At 44.1% G+C, this 27,924-nt stretch overlaps 1 protein-coding gene and 1 long non-coding RNA gene across 3 annotated transcripts in view; one reads left to right on the forward strand and one right to left on the reverse strand.

The window, feature by feature from the left end:
- The window catches only part of HNF4A (hepatocyte nuclear factor 4 alpha), a 60,196-nt gene that overhangs the window by 31,837 nt on the left and 435 nt on the right, over positions 1-27,924 (reverse strand). The gene's annotated exons all lie outside the window — the stretch shown is intronic.
- Positions 1-27,924, forward strand: part of LOC112920085 (uncharacterized) — a 38,873-nt gene that overhangs the window by 2,241 nt on the left and 8,708 nt on the right. The window lies entirely within an intron of this gene.

The following is a 27,924-nucleotide window of genomic DNA, read 5'->3' on the forward strand; positions in this document are numbered from 1 at the left end:
AGGGCTGGAGAGGCCCTGAGAAGGAGGGCACGTCTCTGGGCAGGGGTGGTCAGGGATGGATCCTTGGGCAGAGGGAACATCCAGAAGGGGACAACGTGGTGGGTGATGACAGGAGGACAGGGAAGCCGCTCTGGCCAGAGAGCAGGGCATTGTGGGAGACGCTGACCACAAGGCTCAAGAGTTAGGGAAGAGTGGATGGTCTGGAGAATGATCAGGAGGGAAGCCAGGAGGACTTGGGTCTGTGTGGGCAGGGCCTCCCTGAGGGCTGCCTCCTGCCAGGTGGCTTGTGACTTCTGGGCTGAGGCTGTTGTCATCCCCCTGTTTATGTCCCTCCTCCCTCCTGGTTATGTTCCTGACTTTATCTGCACAAGTGACCTTCGGAGTTAGATGGGGCCTACTCAGCCCCTATGGGGCCTGAAGGATGATAGCAAGCCCCTGCCTGGCCCAGACCTTGGTCATGGTGTAAGGAATGAACCCCTATCCCAGGAACCACCTGGGTCTCCCTGCCCACCCTCCCCTCCCCCTGCCCCTTGTACTGAAGGGCCCCAGGGATTTGCCTGAAGGTCACTGAGATATAGTGTTTGGGAGTCCTGAGACTCAGGCTAGGGTTGCTGCATACAGTTAGTTGTACAGGTTGCTCACTGCACAAAAGTTCTTTGTGCAAGAAAGTGAATCAGTGTGGAAATCTGTTCCATTTCCAGTGTGGAAATCTTCCATTTACCAAAGCAAGTGTCTATGGAGATTTATCTGCCCAGAAGAGAGCGCCTCTTAAATTTATTTTCACAAAGGCTCCATGAGAGCCCTGCCTCAGCATTGCTTCCAGCCACTGTGCGACCTTAGGCAAAGTCATTTCCCTCCTTGGCTTTGGTCTCCTGTTTGAAAAATTGTCTAGCGGGGATCCCTGGGTGGCTCAGCAGTTTGGTGCCTGCCTTTGGCCCAGGGCGCGATCCTGGAGTCCTGGGATCGAGTCCCGCGTCGGGCTCCCGGCATGGAGCCTGCTTCTCCTTGTGTGTCTCTGCCTCTCTCTTTCTCTATGTCTATCATGAATAAATAAATAAATCTTCAAAAAAAAAAAAAAAGAAAGAAAGAAAAGTTGTCTAGCATAAAGCAGAGATTCAAATCTGACAGTGAATCAGAATCACCTGGGACCTTTAAAAAAATACTGATGCTCAGGCTCCATCACAGACCAATGATCAAATCTTGGGATTGAGGTGGCTGGGTGCTAGGCATCCATATTTTTTAAAGTCTCTAGGCGATTCTGATGTGCAGCCAAGATTGAGACACACTATGGGAGCTAGAAAGGCCTAGACATGCATCCCTGTTCTGTGACTCACTAGTTGCAACTTCAGTGAGGCTCAGTTTCCCCAACATCCCCCATGGGAACGATGATAGCTTCCTGGTAGACAGAATCCCGATTCAGTGAGATTTCCGATTCCCTGGTAGACTGAATCCCGATTCAGACAGCACCTGGCACTGTGGCCGGATGCAGGGAGCTCCTGATTCTTGGTACCAAGGACCATTATTTTGCTACCGATAAAACGAGATTGACTTAAAATAAAGGGCCTTTCCAGGTCAAAAATTCAGACTCGAGGGCAGGCTTTCTCTGTTCTTTGTGTCAAGTCCTCGTACTTTGTTCTCAGCTTTGGCCGAATGCCTTTCATATTATTGAGGCAGGTGCAATTATTATTATTATTACCACTTGATGTTTTACCTATTTCGTTAAAATTTTTGAATTATTATTTTTTGAATCCGTACTACATTCACGTGGCTCAAAAAGCAAAACAAAACAAAACAAAAAGGTGCACGTTGAGAGGTCTTGGTCCCCTCCCACACTGCCCACCAGGCCACTGCCCCTCCTCACCACAGGCCACCACTTCTCTTGCTTCCTTAGCCTCTTGCACACTCATTTCCTGCCAACCCAGCAGCATAGGAGGCCGTGTCTTAGCACCCTTGCCCCACGCACTGTTCTGCACTTTGCTTTGGTCTCTCATAGCAGGCTGCACACTCTTCCGCAGCAGTTGAGAACAAGCTTTGAGGAAGGAAGAGTTATTGTCTCCCTTCACCAGCGAGGACACTGAGGCCCAGATTGCTGAGTGTTTGAGTTATCTCTACCTGGCTCCGGAGCTGTGTTTATCCCCTGCCCCAATGTGGCCTTCCAGGAAACCTGGCCCAGTGAGCTTTGGAGCCTGACCTAAATCTCTCCGGAGCTGGCCTGGCAACAGGTGGGGTGGGAGTGGGTTGTCAGGGCCCTCACTGTGTCGGACCCCAAAGAAACAGAGGGGAACAAAAGAATGTCTAAAGTCATCCAGATGGTGACCCAGCCGGGAAATGTCCCCTGGATGGGGACAGTTAGGACCTGGTGGCCATGTCCTCCTTTGGAGTGGAGCCTATCAGGAACTCTGTGCCAGAGTCAGGCTGTGCAGGAGAGGCAGGGAGAATCAGGAGGAGGAGCGGGAGGGAGGGGAGGGAAGCATGGCCAATGGGACAGGCCCAGGGGAAAGAGACTGAGGGGACCCCCTTCCTGGAGGTCAGGGAGGAACATTTAGAATTCAAGGAGGAGGGAGCAGTGCTGTCTTCGCCAGTGTTTTCTGCTCAGGCAAACTCAGGGCTGCCTCTGGATTGTCCACCTGCTTCTGTTCACTAACTCCTTGACTTTGGCCAAGCACTCACTTCCCTTCTCTGTGCCTCAGTTTCCTAAACTGCAAAACAAAGATTAGGTAGTTGGTCTTTAGCTATAAGACTCTGTGAGGCTCCCCTCACCTGGATCTGCCACCATCAGAATGGCATCAAGGACCCTGGGCCTTCCTGGGTTGGGGGCGAAGGGTGCCAGGCCTCTAATTGCTCCAAAATCTGGACTCCTCCCCTTGGTCCCATGTCTCTCTTCCACCACCCTGTCCTCCTCTCCAGGTAGAAGTGGAGTAGGGACCATACCTGGGGGGTGCTGGGGGAAGCCCTGGCCCCAGTCTGACATCCTCCTCCTGGTGCTATGGGGTCCCGCACAGTGAGCAACCTCTTCATCCTTGAGGGGGCTCCTGCCGCCACCCTGGCACCCAGTACCCTTTGAGGGCTGCCAGGCAATGTTAATCTCTTAATACTGGTCACAATGAGATTTCAGGGAGGAGAGGAGGCGGTCTCCATGGAAACGGTGGACCCGCCCAGGACCCATGCAAGGAATTAGCCACAGGGCTCAGCAAGGGGGTCCCGGAGACCCAACCCAAACAGGAGTAGGAAATACAGCAGCCTCGACTCCTGGGTCCTCCCCAGCCCTCCCGTCGTCTCAGAGGGCTCGAGACAAGCCATACCCTTCATCCCACCTCAGTGTTTTCCTATTAAGTTGGAGGAGCCATAGTCACAGCGATGGCCCTGTCACCTTTCTGAGGCTGTTTCTTCATCCTCCAATTAGGGTTCCAATCCTTAACCCAGGAGCTTTTCCAGAACAGTACAGGCTTCAGAGTCTGTCAAACATGAGCTTGAAGCTCAGCTTTTCTCATTCTGACTGTAAACTCAGACCAGGCATTTCATTTCTCTGAGTCTCAGTCCCCTCATCTGTGCAATGGGCACAATAATACCAACCAAGCATCATCACTGTGCCTGATCGGTGGGTAGGGATGCTCAGTGAACAAGTGTCCCTCCTCAGCTCTTTCTGACAGCCCCCCCCCCCCCCCCAGCCACTGGCAGCTTTCAGAATCCCACAGCCTCCCCTTGGCTCTGGCCTTTGCACATGCCAGGCCTTCTGCCCAGAGCAGCTGTCACACCTTTCTTTTCTCCCCTTCCCCCCACCAAGTCCCATCTTCATCATCTTCCTCTCGCAGGCCTGCAGGCTCCTCCTCTGTGCCCACACAGCCCCCAACACCTTAGATCATCACAGTGTAACCAAATGGTGGCTCCTGCCTCCTCCATCAGACTGTGTCCCATTTACTGTGCGATTCCCAGGACCCAGCTGGAACTTCACATAGTGGGCGAGTCGGATGAGGGAAGAAAGGCAGGAACTCATCCACGCCATCATTTACCATGTATTCACCACCTCCCATTGCCCTGCTGGTGTGGAGCCACAGCTGTGAAGCCAACAGGCAAGAGCCAGCCCCTGCTCGGTTGCGGTTTTAGCAAATAAGAATACAGGGTGGCCAATGACACTGAAGATAAACAATGCATTTTTAGTATAAATACGTACCAAATAAGGCAGGAAGCATACTTACACTTAAAAAATAAGTTGTTTATCTCAAATGCACATGTCACTGGGCACGTGGAGTGTCGTGATAGCCAGATAGTAAGCAAGGAAATACATTTTTTAAAAGACTCGAATTTCAAATGGTGATGCAGTGCAGTAGCAAGACCATCAAACAGCAGGTCGCGCCAGGGCCTGGGGACGAGAGCTAGTGGCCCCGAGCCGCAGGGCACAGTCCTAAGCTCCAGCGGGACCCTCCTTTGCAAAAGTCCTTTAAGGATCCGAAAGGGCGCGGTGGAGGCTGTTCTAGAGAGGGGGGCTCCGGGGGCCCGGGGGCTCCGGGGGCCCGAGGGCGCCGTGGTCGGAAGGGGCGAGGCCGCGTCTCCTCCCATAGACCCCACAATTTTGCATTTTGGATCCGGCCCTTCACAAACCTTCGCAAACTCGCTACCCCAACCCTCGCTCAGCCACAGTCCTCTGCGGAGCTGGGAGCCAGACGAAGGGGTCAGAGGGGCCATGCGGAGGAGCGCGGCCACCCGCGCTGGAGCTGGGAGTCCTAACACGGTCCCCCAGCCCGCCCCGCGGTGGCCTGAGGGCACAGCGCAAGGAGCAGCGCCGCCGCAGAACCGGAGGGCCTCCGGGAGGAAGCGGCCCCGACTCGCGGCAGCGCCTCGCTTTGCGCATCCCGGGCTCCACCTAGTGGCCAACGCTGGACTGGCGCTCGGCAACTTCTCAGCGCCCTCGCGGGCTCAGCCAATCAGAGGGGAAGTAGCGTCACAACCCCACCAATCACAGGCCGAGGAGGCCCGACGACCAATCACGACTCGCTGAGGTTTGCTGCCGAGCCCGCTCGCGTCCCGCCCATCACACCCGCACTGGGCGACCGCCCCGACCCGGGAGTCGGGCTTTAACACTCCTCACGTCTCATCAGCTAGGAAATGTGTATTCCCTACGCGCCGGCGTCTTTAAGCAGGCTCCCAAGCTTTGTACCGGCTCCATTGGAAGTCTGCATTTACATTCAGGGGCGTTTATGTATTTTAATATTGAATGATAGTAAAAGCATTAAATAAAAAAATAAATAAAAATTTAAAAAGCATTCAATACCCCCCCCCCCCCCAGTCTAAAAATTAAGGTAGTTGTCTGGGAGAGTGGGGAAAGTATGCTCTTTGGAGTAGACACACCTAAATTGGGAGTTTAGTCACTAGGGTTTGAAGGCCGGTTCGCTCACGCCCCTTTCCTCAGTCTTTGAAAGAGAACAATAGCAATCCCACCTACAGTTGTCATGGTTCATCACCCCATCCCCATCTCCGATATTCAAACCCAAACCCTGGGAGTCACTGTCTTTGTGTTCTTCCTCCCATCCCTTCTGGATCATCAGGAAATCCAGTTCTTGCCACCTCCAAATGGATCTCAGATTTCCATCGTGTTGTCATCCCCACACAGCCAACCTGGTCCACGTCAATATAATCTCTGCGGGTCTGCAAAAGTCTCTGCACTTCTGTTCTCACAGGTGCTGGCTCCCCTATCACCCACTCTTCACCCAAGGGCCTGGGATGATCCGCACAGGTCTGATCAGATCCCTCCCTTACTGAAGCTTCTGTGGTTTCTCATGCACTCATAATAAGACTCGTACAATTCAAAACTCCTCTAGACTGTGAGGTCTTGATGACCTTGTGTCTCTATCCTTACATCTCCAACTCCATTTTATCCCACTCACTCCAATCCCAGCGGCTGCTGCCACAATGGCCTTTCATTTGCTCGTGTTTCCATCTCGGGATCGTAGCACATTCTTTTTTCTTTGCCTGGAAAATAGTTCTTTGGACCCTATCCTTGGAATCCTCTCCTTTCCAATTCCCTTCTCTGCATAGCTTTTCAAAGTAGTGACAAAACCAAATCCTATCCCTGCCGAAGCCCACACTGCTGCATCTACCTTCAGGGAACAAAGAAAACCGGACCACACAGTTCAGCCCACACTGCTTATGAAACAACAGCACTCCCATCTAAAAGAAAGCTTGAGTTCTGCCTCGGAGCAGTATTGGCTTAACAGAACAGTCTTGTCAGACTGTCTTCTCGTTGGTAGACCAGAGTCCCTTGTCTGAGAACAGATATAAAGGCCACTTGGGGAGGCTGGTCATAGTGGTCAAAGACAGACGAATCAGGTGACTCAGTCTACCTTTCTAGACCTGCTCCTTTATTCATAGCCTATCTGTGGGCTGTTCTCAACAGTTCTACTTCTCTCATCTCAGGCACATGACCACTTTCTTGCTTCCTTTGAAGTTAGATGTGACCACATGGCTTGTTCTGGCCGATGAAACAAGAGCAGAAAGAGGTGTGTCACACTTGGGCAGGAGCTTGAAGAGCCAGCGCCGGGGTCATAATGGAAGCAAGTGTGGATATGGAGTCACCAGGATGAGGAGTGCACCCTGTGGGCCTCTGATGGGCAGGTACTATAGGTGATCGATATGCTCAGCAGTGTTAAGCCACTGAGACTGGGGCTTTTTGTCACTGCAACCCAGCCTCACCTAACTTGACTGACTGTGATCTTTCCAAAGATCACTGAATTTCCTATGATCATTATGATTGTTGTCATATCTGAAAACCACCTGTACTATTACTTAATATTTCTCTTACATCAACTCACTTGCTTTAATTCAGATTTATTTTCAGAGGAAATTATTATTTCCAAATGAAACACTAGCATCATAAGTAGAAAGCAATGGGGAAATAAGAATGAAATAAACCATTATATTATATAATACTGTTGCCTTTCAAGACATTTGGCCCTTGGTCTATTGTCTCTTTGTTTAAAAAAAAAAAAAAGGAGGTCCCTAGGTGTGTGGCAACCTTTTGGACCCCCCCCCCCAAAAAAAAAAAAGCTGGCTGAGACTGTCAGATGCTTGGAGGCAGCACAGTATAGAGGCTGAGAGCACAAAATCTGGAGCCTGGCTTTCTGGGCTTGAATTCTGGTTCTGCCACAGACTGGCTGTGTGACCTTAGGTGAGTTACTTAACTGCTCTGTGACTAATTTTTAATTGGCAAAATAGGGATGATAATGATATGTATGTCATTGGGATATTATGGGGATTATCCATGCTAATATACAGAAAAGACTTAGAACTATGCCTGGCACACAGTGAGTTCTGCACAGGTGTGAACTATCAAATAATGGCAGGATCAAGATCCACATGGATTTGAGAAATGTTTGAACTCCATGAAGAGGAATAAGAAATCCTCCACATTGGTTGAAAATAAATCATCTGGACAGTGTGGCTGGGAAGAGCTGCCTTAGTGGCAGATGACGCGAGTAAGTTCTAGAGGTTTCACTCGGCAGCAGCTGCCCACACCTCTCACCTGGTTTCATGTGACATCAGGGAGGAGGTAGTGCTCAGGTCAAAGGAGCTAAGAAGTCCTCTGTATCCTCCCCTTAAAGACCATACATGTGACACCAAAAGCAAAGACAACAAAAATAAACAGGTGGGACTATGTCAAACGAAAAAGCTTCTGTCCATAAAAGGAAGTCATCAACAAAATGAAAAGGCAACTTATGGAATGGAAGAAAATATTTGCAAATCATATATCTGATAAGGAATTAATATGCAAAATATATGAAGACCTCCTGTGTCATAGGATGAAACAGGATGAGAAAACCATGTCTCTTGAAGAATAATTAAAGAAACAAAGGAGGGGCGCCTCGGTGACTCAGTGGTTGAGCATCTGCCTTGGGCTCAGGGCGTGATCCCAGGTCCAGGGATCCAGTTCCCCATCGGGCTCCCCAAAGGGAGCCTGCTTCTCCCTCTGCCTCTGTCTCTGCTTCTCTCATGAATAAATAAATAAAGAACCAAAGGAGTTCTGGGCTGGCTGTTGGGGATGAGGAATGGGGAAGCATGACAGAATAATCAAGGCCACTGCTTTTGAAATATCAGTGCTACCATTTACATAACTGACTTGTGAAAATCATATGCTCTTTAAGCCTTATTTGCTTCATCTGCAAAATCGGAATCAGTGATAGGACTTGTTAATCAATTACTTCATGGAATAAATGTGATAAACATTATAACCTGGCATATAGTTCCCTATCATATACTTCTGTTACTTAAGTCAAAATACTTTGCTTTGGGAAAGAATGCTTATCTCTTCTTATAGCCCCAGAAAATAGCCTGTTGGTCCAGGCCAGGACCAACAAATGAATGCTCCAGAGAGGAAGGTTTTTGCCACAAATTAAGATTTTTCTGCTAGATACAGTAGTTCTACCAGGGGAGAAGCTGCTTTATTAAGTTGTGAGCGTCTTGTCACTGGAAGCATCAAGCCCAAGCTAAGTAACCACCTGTCAGGAAGGATAATGAAAGGATTCCAGCAATCAACCAAAGGTTAAATCACAGTAGCATCTCCCAGGTACAGAAGTCTTAAATAAAATTTGAACAAAACCAAATTCGTGTTGGATAAACTGGAGATCCACCTGCAAACAAATGAAACTGGACTCTCAGCTTACACCATATGCAAATACTAACACAAAATGGATCAAGACCTAAACATAAATTCTAAAACTCTTAGAAGAAAACATAGGAGAAAATATTCATGACACTGGATCTGGGAGTGATTTTTTTGGATATCACACCAAAAGCACAGGAAACAAAAGAAAAAATAGATTAATTGGACTGCATTGAAATTAACAACCTTTGTGCACCAAAGAACACTATAACAATGTAAGAAAGCAATAGCTGGAATGGGAGAAAGTCTTTGCAAATCATGTGTCTGATAGGGGTTCATATCCAGAGTATGTAAATTCTTACAACTCAACAACAATAACAAATACCAGATTTTAAAGTGGGCAAAAGATGTGAATAGACATTTCTTCAAAGATATACAAATGACCAAGAAACACATGAAAAGATGCTCCGTACCACTACTAATCATTAGTGAAATGTAAATCAATGCAAAACCACAATGAGATACCACTTCATACCCGTTAGAATGGATAGTATAAAAAAAAAACAGATAATAACAAGTGTTGGCAGAGATAGGGAGAAATAGGACCCTTTTGATCAGCTGGTAGGAATATAAAATAACTCAACTACCATGGAAAGCAATATAGCAATTCCTTAAAAAATTAAAAATAGAATTATCATATGATTCAGTAATTCCACTTCTCAGCATACACCCAAAAAAATTAAGAACATGGTCTGAAAGATGTTTTATACCCATTTCATAGCAATGTTATTCACAACAGCCAAAAGGTAGAAGCAACCCAAGTGTCAATTGACCGATAGCAAACAAATATGTGTTTGTGAAAAACATACAAAATGTGATGTACACACAAACCAAAAATGTGATATATACGTATAATGGAATCTTATTCAGCTTTTAAAAAGAAGGGAATTCTGATATGCTGTAACATGAAGGAACCTTCAGGACTTCATGCTAAATGAAGTAAGCCAATCACAAAATGACAAGTTCCATTTAAATGAGGAACCTAGAACAGCCAAATTTGTAGAGACAAAAAGTAAAATGGTGGTTACCAGAACTGGGGAGAAGAGAGGTGTGGAAGGTTATTTTCTAACGGGTACAGACACTCAGTAGGGGAATATGAAAGAATTCAAGGGATGGTTGCATAACAGTATGAATACACTTAATGCCTCTGAATTGTACATTAAAAAATGGCTAAAGTGGCAAATTTTATGTTTTTTTGTATTTTACCACAATTTTTAAAGTCTCAGCAATGTATAAAATATATATCTATTACATCATGACCAAGTTAGGTTTATCCTAGGAATGCAAGAATGGTTTAACCTGAGAATATTTATTTATGAATTAGCAGATTTGGGGAGAGAAAAATGTGACTTTCTCAGTAGGTGCACAAAAAGCAATTAAAGATACTCAACACCACTTGAAAAACAGACAAAATTTCTAGCTTACTTAAAAAAAAAAAAAAATTAAAACCTCGTAAAAGCTACCTACCAAAAATCCAAAGCAGATATCATGCTTAAAGAGGTCAAAGAATCCCTTTAAAGTGAAGAATAAACAAGGTTGTCCACTGGCAGAGGCTGTGAATTGTCCAATATCATCTAGTCTCCTGATCTTCCTTTGTAATAGAACTTCCATTTTCATTTGACGCCCTCCATCTATTTCACATAGATGCCCTCCCAAGAGATTAATGTCAACTTAGGTGAAACCACAGACATATGTTTTGGTAAATGAAATACAATCAGAAATGTAATGTGGCAGCTTCCAGGATCTTTTCTTAAAGGACAGCTGCACCAGACTTTTACTCCCTTTTCTCCTTTGTCCCCTTGCTTGGTCTTTCTGTAACGAGGACTTGTGGCTGGAGCTGTGGCAACCATCTTGGACCATGAGGGTGTAGACCTCACAGAGATGAGAGAGCAGAAGCTGAAGGGCCTAGATTCCTGAGGGCTGCTGTGGGGAAGAGCTGCCATCCTAACCTTAGATACTCTACATCTGGACTTCCACAGAACTGAGGAATAATCTATCTTGTTCAAGCTACTATTATTTTGTGCCTCAGCTACTCACTGACAAACTAAAACCCTATCTGATATGCACATTATTACTGCTTCTATATGATATTATACTGGAGGCCCTAACAATGCAATAAAACAAATTAAAAACATGCAATAAGAGAATTTAGCATTTTCAATACATTAAAAGCATTTAGTTTGTGTACACTAACATCAAGAAATGAGAAGATTCCGTTTTAAAAATTACAGTAACAATTATAAATTATCTAAGAATGAATCTAACAAAAGACTTTGGATTATTGAAATGATCTAACTTTATTGAAAAACATAAAAGCAGACCTATATAATCAGTGTGTCATATCCATAGCAGAAGGATTTATTATGTAGAGATGTCAGTTCTTCCCAAATTAATCAATAAATTCAATGGAGTTTCAATTAAAAGCTCAATAGTACAAAGCCACTTAGCACAGTACTTGGCAAATTGCAAGTACTCAAAATATGGTAGTTGCTTTTACTAAAATCCAGTGAAGGAGACAAATATACCATTGGTCCCAAACCTTTTTCCTGTCCTATTCAGCATTATCCTAAAATTTATATAAGTGAATAATGAGAATAGACAAGATGGTTTTTAAAGAACTATACTATGAGAAAGACATGCTGTACAATATATAAAGCTGTAGGTACACTGTCAAAGATGGTAGCTACCCACCAGCCACATGTGACCACTGAGCATTGGAAATGTGGCTGGTTCAAATTAAGATGCATTGTATGTATAAAATACACATCATATTTTGAAAACTATGTATTAAAAAAGAACAAGAAATATCTCATTGTTTTTTATTGACTAGATGTTGAAATGATTACTGAAATTATACATATGTAAAATCCAATATATATATAATTCAATATATATATATATATATATATAACCCAATATTGGATTGTATTGGATTAAATGAAATATATTAATCAATAAGTCCAACCATTTCTTTTGGGGGCTTTTTTAAAAATTAAACTTTTTATTTTAGTAAATTGTGGATTCACTCACTTGGGTTAAAAAATTTTTTCTTTATTGCTTAACTGTGGCTATTAGAGACAGGTAAGTGGAACAGTATACAGAGCCTAGAAACAGATCTACGTGTATTTGGAAATGGGAGACAAAAAGAAATGGCATTGCATGCCAATCAAGAGAGGATGTCTGGAAAGAAAGAAAAAGAAAGAAAGAAAGAAAGAAAGAAAGAAAGAAAGAAAGAAAGAGAGAAAGTCTTATTTAATAAATGGTGTGGGACCAATTAGTTATCCAACTGAAGAAAAATATAATGGTGTCTCTATTTCATACCACACACAAAAATCAATTCCTATGAATAAGCATCTAAATGTGAAAAATAAAACTTTAGGGGGCAGCCCTGGTGGCTCAGTGGTTTAGTGCCGCCTTCAGCCCAGGGCCTGATCCTGGAGATGGAGTCCCATGTCGGGCTCCCTGCATGGAGCCTGCTTCTCCCTCTGCCTGTGTCTCTGACTCTCTCTCTCTCTTTGTGTCTCTCATGAATAAATAAATAAAATCATTTGTTTTAAAAATTTAAAAAAGAAAAAGAAAACTTTAGAACTTGAAGAAAATATTTAGTATAATAACTTTATGGTCTCAGGGTACTGCAAGATTTTATGGACAAGATGCAATAAGCACAAACCATAAAGTAAAAGATTAGGAAATTTAACGACCTGATTTGTAGTTTAACCAGAATGTAACTTCCGCATAACTCTAAACTTCTGTACAACAAAAGAGACTCTAAAGAAAGTGAAAAGACAAGCTGCAATCTTATCAAAGATATTTTCAGCTAATATAACTGAAACAGGATTTGGATCAAGAATAAACAGTGCCTGGGGCCCCTGGCTGGAGCGTGAGACTTTCCACCTCTGGGTTGTAAGTTTGAGCCCCATATTTGGTGAAGGGATTACTTAAAAAGAAAATCATAGATAGATAGATAGATAGATAGATAGATAGATAGATAGTTCCTTCAGATGATAAGAAAAGTTGAATAATGTAACAGAAAAATGGGCAAAGGATATGAACAAGTACACTCCCAATACAAACTCAAATGACAAAAAGAGCCTTTCCTTCTCTAAAGGGTAAATTCAAATTCTCATATTACATTCATCATCTCTCAGAATCAAGTGCTAGTGAGAATGTGGAGCATCCAGAAACCCTAGATGCCGCGTTTTGTTTTCTTTATTAAGATTTTATTAATTTATTCATGAGAGGCAGAGACACAGGCAGAGGGAGAAGTAGGCTCCTGCAGGGATCCTGATGTGGGACTCGATCCCAGGGCCCTGGGGTCACAACCTGAGCCACAGGCAGATGCTCAACCACTGAGCCACCCAGGTGCCCCAGACGCTGCCCATTATTGAAGTGTTTAGTTGGTGGGCAAGATGGAGCAGTTTACGAATCTCTCATCAAAGTGAAAACGCCCAAGGCCGGAGATCCAGAAATTCCACTCCTACGTGTTATCCTAGAGAAACCCACAGCCACGGGTATAAGAATGTTCTTTGTAGCATTGTTCAAAATAGCGAGAAATGGAAACAACTCCATTGTCAAAACCCAGAATCAATACTTGGGATGTTCAGACACAGCATTTTCAGTGAGTGACCCAGTGCTACTTGTGTATGCATGGGAAGATCCAAAAAGCTATTATAGGAGGGAACAAAAGGAAGGTGCTGAAGAATACGGACAACATACCATTGGAATACATTTTTTGGATTTACAGAATAATAGTATATATTGTTTATGTAGCCACATACAGTAGAAGTATAAAAACATGTCTGGCAATGCTAAACAGCACAAGTTGACAGTGGTCACCTCCAAGAAGGGTGACAGGAAAAATAAATAAATAAATAAATAAATAAATAAATAAATAAATAAATAGAAGGGTGACAGGGTGATGGGATTAGGGAAAGGTACAAGGGAGCCTTCAACACTAAGAATAATATCTCACTTCTCATTAAAACAAAAAAGTGAATCCAATGAAAAAAATGGTCATGCAGTAAGATTTCACAAAACTGAGTGATGGGCATGTCGGTTTCACAATGTCATTCTCTATGCTTTTCTGCATGTTTGCAATATTTCCAACTTAAAAGAAAGGAAGGATATTATGAAAAAAATAGCTTTCTATCTACTAGCGACAGACGATTTCAATGTAATTTTTTAAAATCATACTATTTAAAATACCTAAAAAGCTGGGACACCTGGGTGGCTCAGCAGTTGAGTGTCTGCCTTTGGCTCAGGTCCTGATCCCAGGGTCCTGGGATTGAGTCCCACATTGGGCTCCCTATTGGGAACCTGCTTCTCCCTCTGCCTATGTCTCTGCCTCTCTCTCTCTGTATCTCTCATGAATAAATAAATAAAATCCTTTTAAAAACTACCTAAAAAGTTATTATTTTTTAAATCTAGGAGTGTATCTAAGCTATTGCATTTCTCTGCTTGTGGGCAGGGAGAGCTTTCATGGGTGTTAATGTTTTTTAAGGGGCTCTGTGATGAACCATTGTGGGCACTCTAGAGGCCTCTCTTGGAGTGCCCAAGGCACTGTCATGTTTTAAGGGCTCTGAGAAGTGCTCAGTAATGAAATCAGTGCAACTTTCTTTCAGCACTAAGAATAATATCTCACTTCTCATTAAAACAAAAAAATGAATCCAATGAAAAATCCAGCTTTTTCAAACAACTAACAATAGAATCTGTCTTGTCTGAGTGGCCTTGGGAAAGTCTGACCTGGTAACCTCCCTGGTCTCCATTCTAGTTCTGGCTCTGCCACTAACTTGCTGTAGACTCTGGCCAAATCACTTTTCCTCTTGGAGCTTTGGTTTAAGATATAACATGGGTATGTGTGAAGTTTAGACTCTAAGATTTCTTACCTATTTCCAGATCTAATACCTTGTATTGGAGCTCCGTGTTAGGATGACATTTCCACTTAATTTTATTCCTCCTCTCTCTACTAACTTTTTGTTTGTTTGTTTGTTTGTTTGTTTGTTTGTTTGTTTGTTTTAAGCAGACTCATGGTAGGAAAATTATGAAAATGCAAAATAAAAAATGATTAAAATGATCCCACCTTGCCCCTGTGGACTTTTTCCCAAAAAGTGTGATGATAGCCCCGCATTTATGGAGCACTGATGTGCAAAAGCACTGTGCTAGGATAGGTGTGTCCTTATCCCCATTTTACAGAGGACACTGAGGGTCATGGAGGTCACCTATCCAAAGCATAAAGCTTGCATAGCTCTAACCCAAGTCTTCCTGACTCTATGACAGGTTCAAAAGCCAATACCAGACAAAGCCTCTCCATTGGAAGGGGGTTCTTCATTCCTGCCAAGATTCCTTTTCCCTCTTACTCCCTGAGTCCTTCAGGATTCTCTCATCCCCCCAGGGGAGCTGGGACGTTATCTCTTCCAAAAACAAAGTCTGTGCCTTTGCCATAGAAGGACCTATGTCTCTCCCCCTCAACCCGGTCCCCCTTATCTCTGGGAAAACTATGACTTGCCCTGGAGAAAGGGGAAAAAATAAGCCTCTCCCCACCCCAGCTCCACCCCCAAAATCACTGGATTTGGGGTAAATTGGGCAGGCTGGAGACAGAAGAATGGGTGTGTAATTAAGTTTCAAATTGACTATTGTTTTATGTGAATGTCTGATAAAGAAAACACAATGGCTGCCAGATGAGGGCTGGGAGGTGAGATTTCCCAAGTGGAGACTTACACAAGACAGGACTGGAGTCCTGGAGCCTGGGTCCTCCAGACGGACAAGCAGGCAGCAAGGGGTGGGGACACCGGAGATAATTGTGGGGAGGAGAGAAGAGCCAGCCAGGGACAGGAGCCCAAGAGGTTTGGCTAGGACCAGTCTCTTCACCATGGGACACGGAGACAATGAGTTAGCAGTGACCTCGGTCACTGCTGTGGCATCCAGGGGGCTAGAGCAACTGTTCAACAGGAGTACAATGGGAGCCACGTATGTAATTTGAAAAGTTTCAACAGCCACGGTAAAAAAATGACAAATCTATGAAATAGGAGAGTGCTCTCATAAATAATGAGCTTTCCCTTGGTCTTCGCAATCGGGGGTCCCCAACTCAACTGCCCTCAATGGTATATGGAGCAGATGGCACATATGCCAATCTCACACTTCCCTGCAAGATGACCAGGGCAGCGGACAATGGTTTATGTTCATTAGCATAACTTTAGTGTAGGGGTATTAAGGAATGGTGGGGACTGCAGCAAGTTAGAGAAAGCACACCCAGGCCAACTTCTTCCAGTCGACTCTTGCCTCATGGCTCTGGGGGACCAGTGTTACTAGAGCCTCCCGTTTTTTGTTTTTTTGTTTTGTTTTTTGTTTTTTGTTTTTTGAAAGGAGCAGAAAGTTGGGATTTTTAAAGATGAGAGGTCAATTCAAATCATATTCAAAAAACCCCAAACTGGGTGGGCTGGATTGCAACCTCTGATCTCCATGAAACCCTTGACCATGTTTTACAGAGAAGCAAACTAGGTTCGGAGTGGTTAAATATTTTCCCTACTCATATAGCAAAGACAAAGAACTGGCTCTTCTGGTCATTTCTGCTACTTCTCCTACTGACCAACATTGTTTTTTTTTGTTTTGTTTTGTTTTGTTTTTTGTTTTTTTTTACTATCCTTACTGAGAAATGGACTAGGTGCCTGGTTCTATGCTGAACCAGGAAACCGTGAAGGAGGTACCGTTTATGATACCAGATTTGGAGACGGGGAACCAAGGCTCAGAAAGGTGGAATTAGATTGCCTGAGATCACACTGTGGGGCTTTGAAGCTCGGGTCTCTGATTAGAAGAGTCTAGATGTTCCCTCTGGCAATACTTCTTCCACTCCCCAGCACTGAGGAAACTCAGAGACCAAGGAGCCTGGTGGTTTTTACCCTAGAGCTACTCCAAAGGGGCTGGGGGCTACAGTGTGGGCGGCTTTTTGCACCTCCACACTTGGTTTAAACCGAGTGTCTCCATCGTATCTTTCCTATGAATTGACTTTGGGGTAAAATTCTGTTTGAAGAGAGACTGCCACCATTTTTTGTTTGTTTGTTTAAATTTGGAAACCACTGACCTGCCACAGTGCCTTGATTTACAGAGGAGGAAACTGAGACCCAGAGGTAGCAAGTGCCTGTGGTCCATCTGCAAGTCAGCACCCGAGCTGGTACTAGAAGTGGTCCTGGAGGCCCGGTCTGGAGGCCAGGCCCTGCTGGGAAAACTGCCCCCTGAGTATGCCAGGGCCTTCCTCCAGCCTCTCTGGGCTCTGCCCAGGGAAGGGCCCAACCGTTCTCTCTGTGTCTCACCACAGACTCCGCCCTTCCTTATGCCTGTTTGGATAACTTTTCAACCTGTTCCTTCACAAGCTCTGCCTGAGGTGTGGCTGCCTCGGTTGCTTGTCCCAGGGAATCCTGGGGCCTTGGCAGTGTGGCGGCCCAGGCTTGGCCAGTCCCACAGCAGACAGTTGTCAAACAGTGGCTGTCTGGGCAGAGGGAGGCCTGTTTACCCAGGGCAGAGCCCAGGCAGGGGCTGCAGCTTCCACCCCATGCCACTGGCCCATCCAGCCCCTCAGCATACTAACTCAGCTGTCCCTGGCTGTATTTGCTCATTCCATGAATTTTTATGGAGATCCTACTGTGTGCCAAGCACTCTTCTACATGCTGAGGATTTAGCAAGGCAACGAGAGGCCAGATTTCCTGCTCTAATGGAACTTACATTGTAGTGGAGGAGATAGATTTGTAATTCCAGAACTGTAGAAGATAAGAGGATTGATAGTGATGGGTGGAGGTGGGGCAGTCTTAGATTTGGGCAGTCAAGGAAGGCTGGCCACTCTAAGTGGGAAACTTTTGAGCTCAGACCCAGATTATAAGAAGAAATCCATTATGAGAAGAACTGGGAAAAGGGTGTTCCAGTTCCAAGCAGAGGGAATGACAAGTATCAAGGCCCTGGGGCAGGAATATGTTCAGCGTGATTTAAAGATAGTTAAAAAGGGTCACTGTCGCTGAAATAGAGTAAGCAAAAGGGACAAAGACAAGAGAGACCAGCAGAGGGGCAGACAAGAATCGGAGTGCATGGAGCCTCTTAGGTTAGGGAAAAAGACTTGGGTGACACAAAGGTACCAAAACGTGTTCAGCAGGGATTTTGAACACACAATTTTGAACAAAAATAAATTTCTCCTATAACTTTAACTCTGCTTTTTCCCTCTGGGGCTTTCTGTTATTCAGGTACACTCAAGGGTGTTTGAAATAGCATTTCATTATTCTCTTTTCCTTTTTAATTTAAATTTTCTTTTCAAAAGTTTAATCAAAGCTGCATAGGTGCAGGTGTACGGTTGGAAAAAAGCAACTACTTTTACAAAGCTGATAATCAGTAACAGGAGTTGTCCACCTTCTCTCTCCTGAATCTAATTCCCACTACCCAGAGGCAACCACTTGCAACTCCTTTAGCTAGTTTTCCTCTCTTTTTCTACATATCATGGTTATACCACTACTTCTTGATTTTTCAGTCTTAGACGTAACATGTTAACTAGCTAATAGGAGAGATCCTAGGTAACTATGTCCCAGTTTGGAGGTAAGTCAATATTCACTGTTTTCCTGTATATAACCACATTGCTGTCATTACTGTTATCCAGGGCTAATGTCCTGTATATGAACCAAGAGCTTTCCCTGCATTCTCTCAGTTAATCTTCACAATAACACTATCAGGTATGTGTTGGTCAACATAACAATAATACTAACACTTGACATCCAACAACATTGGTTGTACCTGCAGAGGTATCCTGAGAGGTAAGCAGAACTGGCATTATTCATGGAGCTCAAAATGACAAAGAAAGTGCAACCTATCATCGTGGAGTGCAGTGGTTAAAATAAAACTCCTCTTCCAGCCACAAGAGAAAGAGCTGACATCCCTGAGTGAAGGAGATAAACTCTTCTATCTTACATTTTGGGTTTGCTCATTACACCAGCTAGCGTTGCCCTTACTAATACAATGCCTGGGTTTGAATCCCAGCTCTGACTCTTTGTAGTCCGTGTGGTTTGGGGTAAGTCTTATCTCTGGGCTTTGGTTAGCCCTTCTGAGAAATGGGTATGATAGCAGGACCTACCTCAATTGGCAGTTGTGAGAATTAAAGGAAGTAATTGTTATAAATTATTTAGTTCAGAGATGCCTGGGTGGCTCTGTGGTTGACCATCTGCCTTCAGCTCAGAGCATGATCCCAGGATCCTGGGATCGAGTCCCAAATCAGGTTCCAGCAGGGAGCTTGCTTCTCCCTCTGCCTATGTCTCTGCCTCTCTCTCTGTGTGTATCTAATGAATAAATCAATAAAAACCTTTAAAAAAATTGTTTAGAACAATGCCTGGCCCATTGTAAGTACTATTGAAGTGATAAATCAGAACTAGAGGATGAATGAACATGGACCCAGATATGGGCCATGTATGGCCCAGAGACATATATGAATCTTTAAAAGTATATTTTATATTAGTGCTTTAATATGCTGGTTATAAAATTTTCTAACACACAGTAATATAAAGTAAGTAAGATTTTAAAATGTTTGTCCATGTCCTCCTAAAATCAGCCCTACCCTGTGGGTACACCTAAGGAGAAGGACGCTATTTTTAGGTCTATAAAGAACCTTTGGGAACATTCTGTCCATGGCTTTGAAACCATTTTGACCATGACCCTATAAAATAGAGACTCTGAAGCCTGCCTGCCTGATTTGGAACTTCAACATTTCCTCTTAATACCTGTGTCACTTCCACTGAGTGATTCAACCTCTCTGTGTCTCCATTCCCTCATTTATAAAACAGGGACATCATAATAACATGTACATCAGGGGGTCATTGCGAAGATAAGGAGTTAGTGTGTGTAAAGCTCCATAAGTACTTTATAGAATTTTGCTATGATCACAACCCCACGCACACATCCATAAACATGTATAAATGAAACCAAAGTTTCACATAGGCAGAATTTACTCTAGCTGCAGGAGACAGACAAGGTAGGATGTTGTCTATTCGACTACTTCATTTTTAAAATGTGATCATTGTGAAATTTCACTTATCCATTGTGATTTATAATTCATGTTCTTGTCTGTGTGAATGTTATACTTCAGTGAAACTCTTTTTTTAAATGGTATGTTTTTCTTAAAGACTTTATTTATTTATTTTGAGAGAGAGCACACATGGGGGGAGGGCAGAGGGGGAGGGAGAAAGAGAATCTCAAGCAGACTCCCTGCTGAGTGTGGAGCCCTGATACAGAGGACATGGGGCTTGATCTCACAACCCTGAGATCACGACCTCAGCGGAAATCAAGAGTCGGATGCTCAAACAGCTGAGCCACCCAGGGGCCCCAGATAGTACATTTTTATTCAAAGAAAAGGCAAGAAATGAAAAAAAAAAAAAAAAAAACCCCAGCTGATTAAGGATGCCTGGGTGGCTCCGTGGTTGAGTGTCTGCTTTCGGCTCAGGGCATAATCCCGGGATCCTGGGATGGAGTCCTGCATCAGGCTCCCTGTAGGGAGCCTGCTTCTCCCTCTGCCTATGTCTCTGCCTCTCATGAATAAATAAATAAAATCTTAAAAAAAAAAAAAAAGCTGATTATATGAACAGCAAATGTGCTAAAATTATTTTGTCTAGCATAGTAAGGGAACATTAATAGACTCAGGGTCCCGGGTAGCTGGGACATGCTGATCTATAATTTATAATAAAGACTGTTTAATTAAATTAATTATATTTTAAGCAGGAATAATATATCTGCTTAAAATTTTGAAAAATAGTGCTTCAAAGGCTTTTTAAAAATCATATATTAAAGCAAGAGTCATCAAACTAAAACCTCTTGGCCAAATCTGGCCCACTGCCTATTTTTGTAAATAAGGTTTTATTGGAACACAGCCACATTCATTCATTTACACGTTGCCTATGGCTACTTTCATGCAGTCAAGTCGTCCAACAACAGAGCTGAGTCGTTGCCACAGTTCTATCTGGCCTGCGAAGCCCCAAATATTTACCATCTGGCCCATTACAGAAAAACTTAGCCGGCTCCTGTATTTAAGTTACAATTCAAAGCCCCTGAGCTTAAACTAAATCTTTTTCTATGTATAGCTTGTTCTATTCTATCCATAAGTCTAGCAAATTTTAACAATTATATTTTCCACAACATTTTACTTTGAAAATTTTCAAACCTACTAAAGATTGAAAGAATAGCACAGTGAGCTGACGTATCCCTCACCAAGATTCACCAATCAGTAGGTAGCAATCTCTCACATTTGCTTTATCACCATCTATGTTTCTGTCTGTGCACATTTTTATTGAAATATTTGATGTTAAAAACTGTATATTCAAAAAATAAAAAATAAAAAACTCATATCTTCACATTTGCTATATATATTTGACTGTGTGTGTGTGTGTGTGTGTGTAGGTGCACGTGTGTGTGTGTGTGTGTGTGTGTGCATGACCCCAAGATAGAGATGGTCAACTGGGTAGCAACAAATTCATATTTCCCCTTCCATAATTTAGAGCTATTCCTGGAAAATAGCTGGCCTATAGAGACCACACATGCCAGATTCCTCTGCTTTTGGCCAATGTCATATGACTAGTTCTGACCAATGGAATGTGAGCAGAAATAGCAAATGCCATTCCAAGAGAGGGCCACTTCTGGGGTTCCTGGATGACTATGTGACAGAGGTAAATAAACTTATAATTTCCATTTTGGTTTTTTTGGTTGCATCACCTAGTGCTGCCCTAAATAATAAACCTAATAAATTGCATGAACCATTAATGGGTCAAGATTGCAGCTTGACACACTAACTGGTCCTCTGTCTTTCCCAACACTGTTGAAACATAGAGTCCTTTCATCAAATGTTCCGTGCAAAGACAACATGCAGCTTCTCTGGTTGAACCAGAGGTGGTGAGTGGGGGAGGCTAGGAGTCTGGTCCATGTGAACACCCAAATTGGCCTCAAAAGTGAGCCCTGGGGCATCCCTCTTGACTCCTCAAGGTCTAGTGAATACTGCATGATGACTCCTGAAAAAGGAACACACCCCCTTTTCTCAGAAGAGGAGGTAGAGAGCCAGCAGAAGGACGCGAGTGGGATCACAAACAGCTCTCTGGGGCCAGAGCCTTTTCCCACGTCTGCGGCCAGGGCAACTCTGTTCCAACTATGTCCATGCCTCCCATCTACTTCCCACAGCCCCAGGCTCATGAACCAGGCCCCTGAGAACAGACCCCTCTGACAGACTTCAGAGGGCATCTGAAGGCTTGGAAGTAAACTTTGTTCTGACTCTCCACCCGGACAATCAAGTCCTGTAAACCAATTACATAGCCCTCCTTCATTTCAGTGTGTTCCACAGCTTCTAGAAGATGCCCAGCACACAGTAAGCATTCAGTTCTTTTCTCATAGTAGGTACACACTCTATAGGTATTGTAATAATCATTAAAACTTGTCTAGCAGTTTCCTTGCACCTGACACTCAACACTTTCCAGATATAAACCTCATTTGATTCTCACAACAACCCTACAAAGTGGGTAGCACTATTATCACCTCATTTGACAGATGAAGAAGGTTGCAATTTGAACCCAGGCAGCCTGACCCTGGGGTCTGAGCTGCTAATCATGGTACCTCCTCAGATGTTATTGTAGGGTGATAGTTGTAGCTAAAAGAATGAAGATTTGGTGTCAGACTGACTAGGTTTTCATCACTTGTTTGCTGTGCGATGCAGCAAAACTTAGTGACTCTGAATCTCAATTTCCCTGTTTATAAAATGAGGATGATGCTTCTCACCTGATGGGTCATTGCAAGGATTAAAAGGGAAGAAACAAGGGTGCCTGGCTGGCTCAGTCAGTGGAGCATGCGACTCTTGATCTCGAGGTCATGAGTTTGAGCCCCACACTAGGTGTAGAGATTACTTGAATAAATAAATAAGTAAATAAAACTTAAAAAAAAAAAAAGGAGGGGGATAAAATCTCTAAAGTAAAGCCAGAGTCCTGCCTGTCACATAGGAAGGGCTTCAATGGGAACAGATTCCTTTCTTCTTCTCAGGTCCACCCTCATGCTAGAGGCATGTGAGTCAGTCAGAAAGAAATGGAAGGCATAGTTCCTACACGTAAGTATCTCCTAATATTTTAGGAACAAAATAAATCATTCCCAGAACAATCAGAAAACTCCCAAGATATTTTCAATAAAGGACAGAATCAATTGCAGTCAAGTGCAAGTAAAATCTGTGCGTGTTATGCCAGGCTCTAGGCCTTTGCATATGGTATTTCCTTCCCTCCCCTCTCTTGGCTGATTCCTGTGAAACCTTTGGGTTTTAATTTAGATATCAGTCGACTCCTCCAGGGTCAAGAGGTCCCTGATTCCTTGCCCTCCTCCTAAGTCCCTTTGTGTCCCCACAGTTTCATATCTATGTATATCTTGTTGCTCTGTCTTTGATGATGGCTGGGCCATGTGTCTTCCCCACCAGATGAGGTGATCCCCAAGATCTGAAGCCATATTTTATTCTCTTCCATCCCCACAGTGCCTACCAGAGTGCCTGTATTCCATAAGCCCTAGGTAGAGGTTTATTGAAAAAATGAACTAGGGAACAGTGACTTAACGAATACAGGAGCCTCCCAGGTGGAGATAGGACCCACTCTGGGCATTGAGATCCTCCCTTTATAAAATGGGATGAAATAAGATGATGGTTTCTGTACTTCAGCTCATCTGGACCCAAAATCACAGAAGCAACTTAATAAAAAAAATTAAGGATTCTTAAAACTTACCCCAAAAGATTCTAATTCACCAGGTCTAGGGTGGAGCCTCAAAACAAATCATTCTAAGGAGGCTTTTATTTGCAGATAGGTTTGTGAACCAGTGAATCATAGAGGCTGAAATTGAGTTGAGGTGAAATGGGAAGAGGTGATAAGAGAGGGAAGACTATACTTGGGGAGCGAGGAGTGGAAGCAGCCATGCCTGACATCCAACACAGTCCTGTAGCTGGCCAGCATCTGACCCCAGCCCAACTTTGGGCCCATCAACCCTTCAGGGAAATGGAGCATTTTATAGTTTATGATACTTTCTCCTTCATTAGCTCATAGAATCCTCTCAACAACCAAGTTTCATTTGATGGATGAAGAAACTCAGAATCAGAGGGCTGAAGCAAAGTGTTAACTAACCATTGTACAGCTTTCAATGGGAGAGCCACATACTCAAACTGCCTCTGACAACAGCTCTGAACTGGCTTGAGACTGATACTATTGGTCAAGGAACTAGACCTACCTCTCCAGGAAAAACCAGGCTCATCTGTCACTTAGATATGCTACCCTGCTGGAAGAATGTTGACCAGTGGCCAAATCACCCCATCTTCTCATTTGTTTGGTCCTAAGCACTTGCAGGTGCTGCCAGCCCAGCCCAGCATATCTCATCCATCCATCCATCTATCCATTCACCCACCTATCCATCTACCTATCTACCTATCTATTCAACCATCCATCCATCCATCCACTCATCTATCCAGTTACTTATTCATCCACTTATACATCATCCACATATCTCTTCATCCATCCCACCTATTTCTTTATTCATTTATCCATCATCCACCATAACTACCCGTCTGCCCATCTACCCACCCACCCATCACATCTGTTCATTCATCCAACCATCTTCTCATTCATTCATTTATTCATTCAATAAACCTCCATCAAAATCAACATAGGGCCAGGTCCTGGGGTAGCCTGTAGTAAAACAACAAGGATCAGAAAAATACAGACCTTGCCCTCAAGAGATTTGAAATGCTTGGAAAAATGACAAACTCCCAAAGGACCAAAACAAATAATTAAGGGAAGGTAAGAAAAGCATGTTAAAAGAAAAAGGATAGGAAAGGGTAGGAAAATAGTGGAGCCAGGAGTCTGGTTAGCACACAGATAAGCACACCAGTGCATCTTATACTCATAATTGCTAAGGGCAGCTCCAGATTTGCCTCTGAGCTAGTTCCTGGCACCCAAAGCAAACACTACCACATAAGAGTCACAGTATATTCAGTTGTGGCAGACACCATGCAGCACCTATTCCTGCTTCCTCATAACACAGTAGTGTTGTACATGCCCAGGGCACATTTAGAAATGTCTGGAGACATTTATGGTTGGCACAACTGATGGGGAGGGTTGCTACTGGCTTCTAGTGAGTCAAAGCCAGGAAAGCTGCTAAATATCCTACAATGCATAGGGCAGTCGCCGCAATAAAGAATCATCCAAGCCAAAATGTCAATAGTGCTGAAGCTGAGAAACCCACTCTGAGAGAACCCTGATTTTGTTTGGAGCAGCATTGTGCCAGACTCCAAGAAAAGAATATCATTGATCTAAGCCAATCTTGGCTTTCAAATTTCTTTCTGCTAGATACTTAATCTCAGCTTTCCTTGAACCAGGGAAGTCTGCTGGGAGGTTTCTGGGGGAGATTTGCTTTTTGATAAAAGAAACAAATGCTTCAAGGAGTATCCCTTCCAGCTTCAGGCACTTGAGGGTAGATGTGATGCCTGCTACTGTGCCAGCCATGTTGGGTCTGTAAAGCCACCACAGTGAGCACAGAGAGAGGGAGGAGGGAAGAGCATGATCTGGCTGACATTATTGACTATTATCATAGGGTTGTTTCTTAAAACCCCCTTCAGTTCACTCATCCAACAAATGCTTATTGAGCATTTATTCTGTGCCAGCCACTGTGTGAGACGGGCAAGGCTGAACAAACCACTGATAGTCCCTGACCTCGTGGAGTTTATAGTTGAGTGGGGGATACAGACTCTACAACGCACATCAATGCTATCTGATCAGTCATGATGAGAACTATAAAGAAGCCAGTGTCATGAGCCCATTGCAAGTCCAAGGGAGGGTCAAGTTCACCCAGCATCACCACGCCAAAGATCAGCCCCTCAAAGACTGTCCTACTAGGGTTCAAAAAATGTGAGATGGCAACTGAGATTTATTACATGCTTACTCTGTGTCCGGCACTATTCTGAGTACTTGTGTTTTAACTCGCATGATCCTAACCACGACCTTGCCTGTCAGTGCCTCTCCTGAGGCTCTGCTATGTACTACATCCCTTACCCTGCAACTTACCTCTGCAATTGCAGCCTTAGGGGGTTTGGTATTATCCCCATTAGAGAACTCCAGGAGAAGGGGTGCTCCTCAAGGCACTTGTTTCTTTCCTAGAACTTCCTAGTACTCTTCCCTAGTTCATTTTATAGGTGAAACATGAGGACTCAGAGAAGGGTAGGCCACACAGTTTTAAAGGGAAGGGGATGCTAACCTAGATTTATTTTCTTTAAAAAGTAAGGTCTTTTAGCCTCTCTCTCTCTCTGTTTCTCTCTCTCTCTCTCTCTCTCTCACACACACACACACACACACACACACACCAACAAACGCCCAACTGTCCCACGCGAACAATGTTCTTCTGTTGACGTTTGCTGCAAATCTGGCCATAGGAGCTCTCCTTTCTCTGCCCAGCCAGGTCTGTAGCTTTAGTCAAGAGAGTCACAAATGGACTAAAGTCAGATAATTTTTTTTTTTTTTTTAACAATCCTGAGCTTTAGTTTTTCTCCTATCCTTGGAGATAGCAATATTGTTTATCTGGAACAACTGTTGCAAGAATTAAATGAAGTAATAGGCATAGAACATCCATCCATCTAACCATCTATCCACCCAACCATCCAACAAATATGTTTTGCATGCTTGCTTTGTGATGAGCACCACCGAGAGGTCGGGATGAAGGGGCGTAAGGACACTACAAAGTACATAGACCTGGGAGACAGTGAGAGGCTATCAGGTTAGATTATAACAGTATCCCCTGGGAGGAATGTGGGGCGCCTTCTATTCATCTCTAGTGTAGGTTTGTGGCCTGGGGCTCTCCGTCCTCAGAAGCTGACTTTCTGGTCCCTATGCAGACAGCGTCTTCCTCTGGCTACAGGTCAACCAAATCTTAATTGTGTTTTAACCTTGGATGAAACAACTAAGACATACCTAGCCCTCCAGCTATGCTATCTCCTCTCCTCTCCTCTCCTCTCCTCTCATCTCCCCTCCTCTCCTATCTCTGTGAGATAGGTCCCGTCAGGTCTCTCTATTTTGCAGGTGAGGAAATAGATGCAGAGAGGGGAAGTGACTTGCCCAAGGTCATAGAGGGGGTGTATGGGGGTGCATCCCCAGGCTATTATTGGTTGGTCAGCCTCCGCTGCTATTACTCTCCCCGATCACATACTTCTTCTTGATGGCAGATCAAAGAAAAGATCCCCTGGACCAGTCAAGAGACCAGACCCTGATTCCTTAAGGCCATCCATCCTCAGCTAATGACAATGTTAAATAATATTTCTTGAGTCCTTATTATGTCCCTAGTGCCAAGAGCACTTGGCCTTCTTTCATCCTTTGTGAGGGTCCATAAGACACCTTCTCTCCACCGCAAAGAGAAGGCAACCAAGGCATACAAATGTTGAATAATTTGTCTAAAGTCACAAAACTAGATCCTGGCTTCCAGAGGCCAAGCACTGTGTGTGTTCGTGCGATTTAAATCAATTTATAAAATGCACCTGAGGTTTAAAAAAAAAAAAAGGTTAAAAAGATTTCTTGAACCTCCCTCCTCAGCAACAAAACTCTGTTTCTGGTCTTTCTGTCCTTTTACTGGTTTTCTATGCAAATACAAATATGTGTATACATACACATGCGTATATCCGTTCTGTTATCAGAGATGTAAAATGCTACACACGTTTCTTCAGTTTATTTTTTTCACTAAGTGTAACCTGGAGGCCCTTCCCTATCTGCACACAGATCTGCATTTTTTAACCTTCAACAATAGGATAGCATTCCTTGCTAAAGATGCATCATGCTTTGTTTACCTATCCTTTACTGTGGGACACTTGGGTTACTTCCAGTTGTGGGGTCACCCCAGCAGCAGAGCCTGGGCTTTCACCCTCAGTAACACACTCTTCCTTAGCCTTGCACCTCAGTTTCAAACATCTAGCGCGAGATCATTTCCCTTTCCCGACGCCCCATGCTGTGTGCCGCTTGGAGCTGCTTCCCTTTGGTGAATCATCCAGAGCCAACGGCCCTCATCAGAGGGATCGGCCAACTCTCCTCTTGGGTCCCATCCCGCCTAGACCATGAGCCAGCTCTATGCTAGGCCCAGCCGAGCTCCCCGTCGGCTTGGACTTGCCTTGATAACCTGGGGTTGGCAGTTCCAGCCCAAACCTCTGTGGAATTTTGGAAAGACCCCTGGGATTTAGCCCCAGGAAAACAGGCTCTTGGCAGGCAAAATGAGCAAGCCCC

The sequence above is a fragment of the Vulpes vulpes genome, chromosome 14 (assembly GCF_048418805.1).
Source record: "Vulpes vulpes isolate BD-2025 chromosome 14, VulVul3, whole genome shotgun sequence".
In the NCBI taxonomy this organism is placed as follows: Eukaryota; Metazoa; Chordata; class Mammalia; order Carnivora; family Canidae; genus Vulpes; species Vulpes vulpes.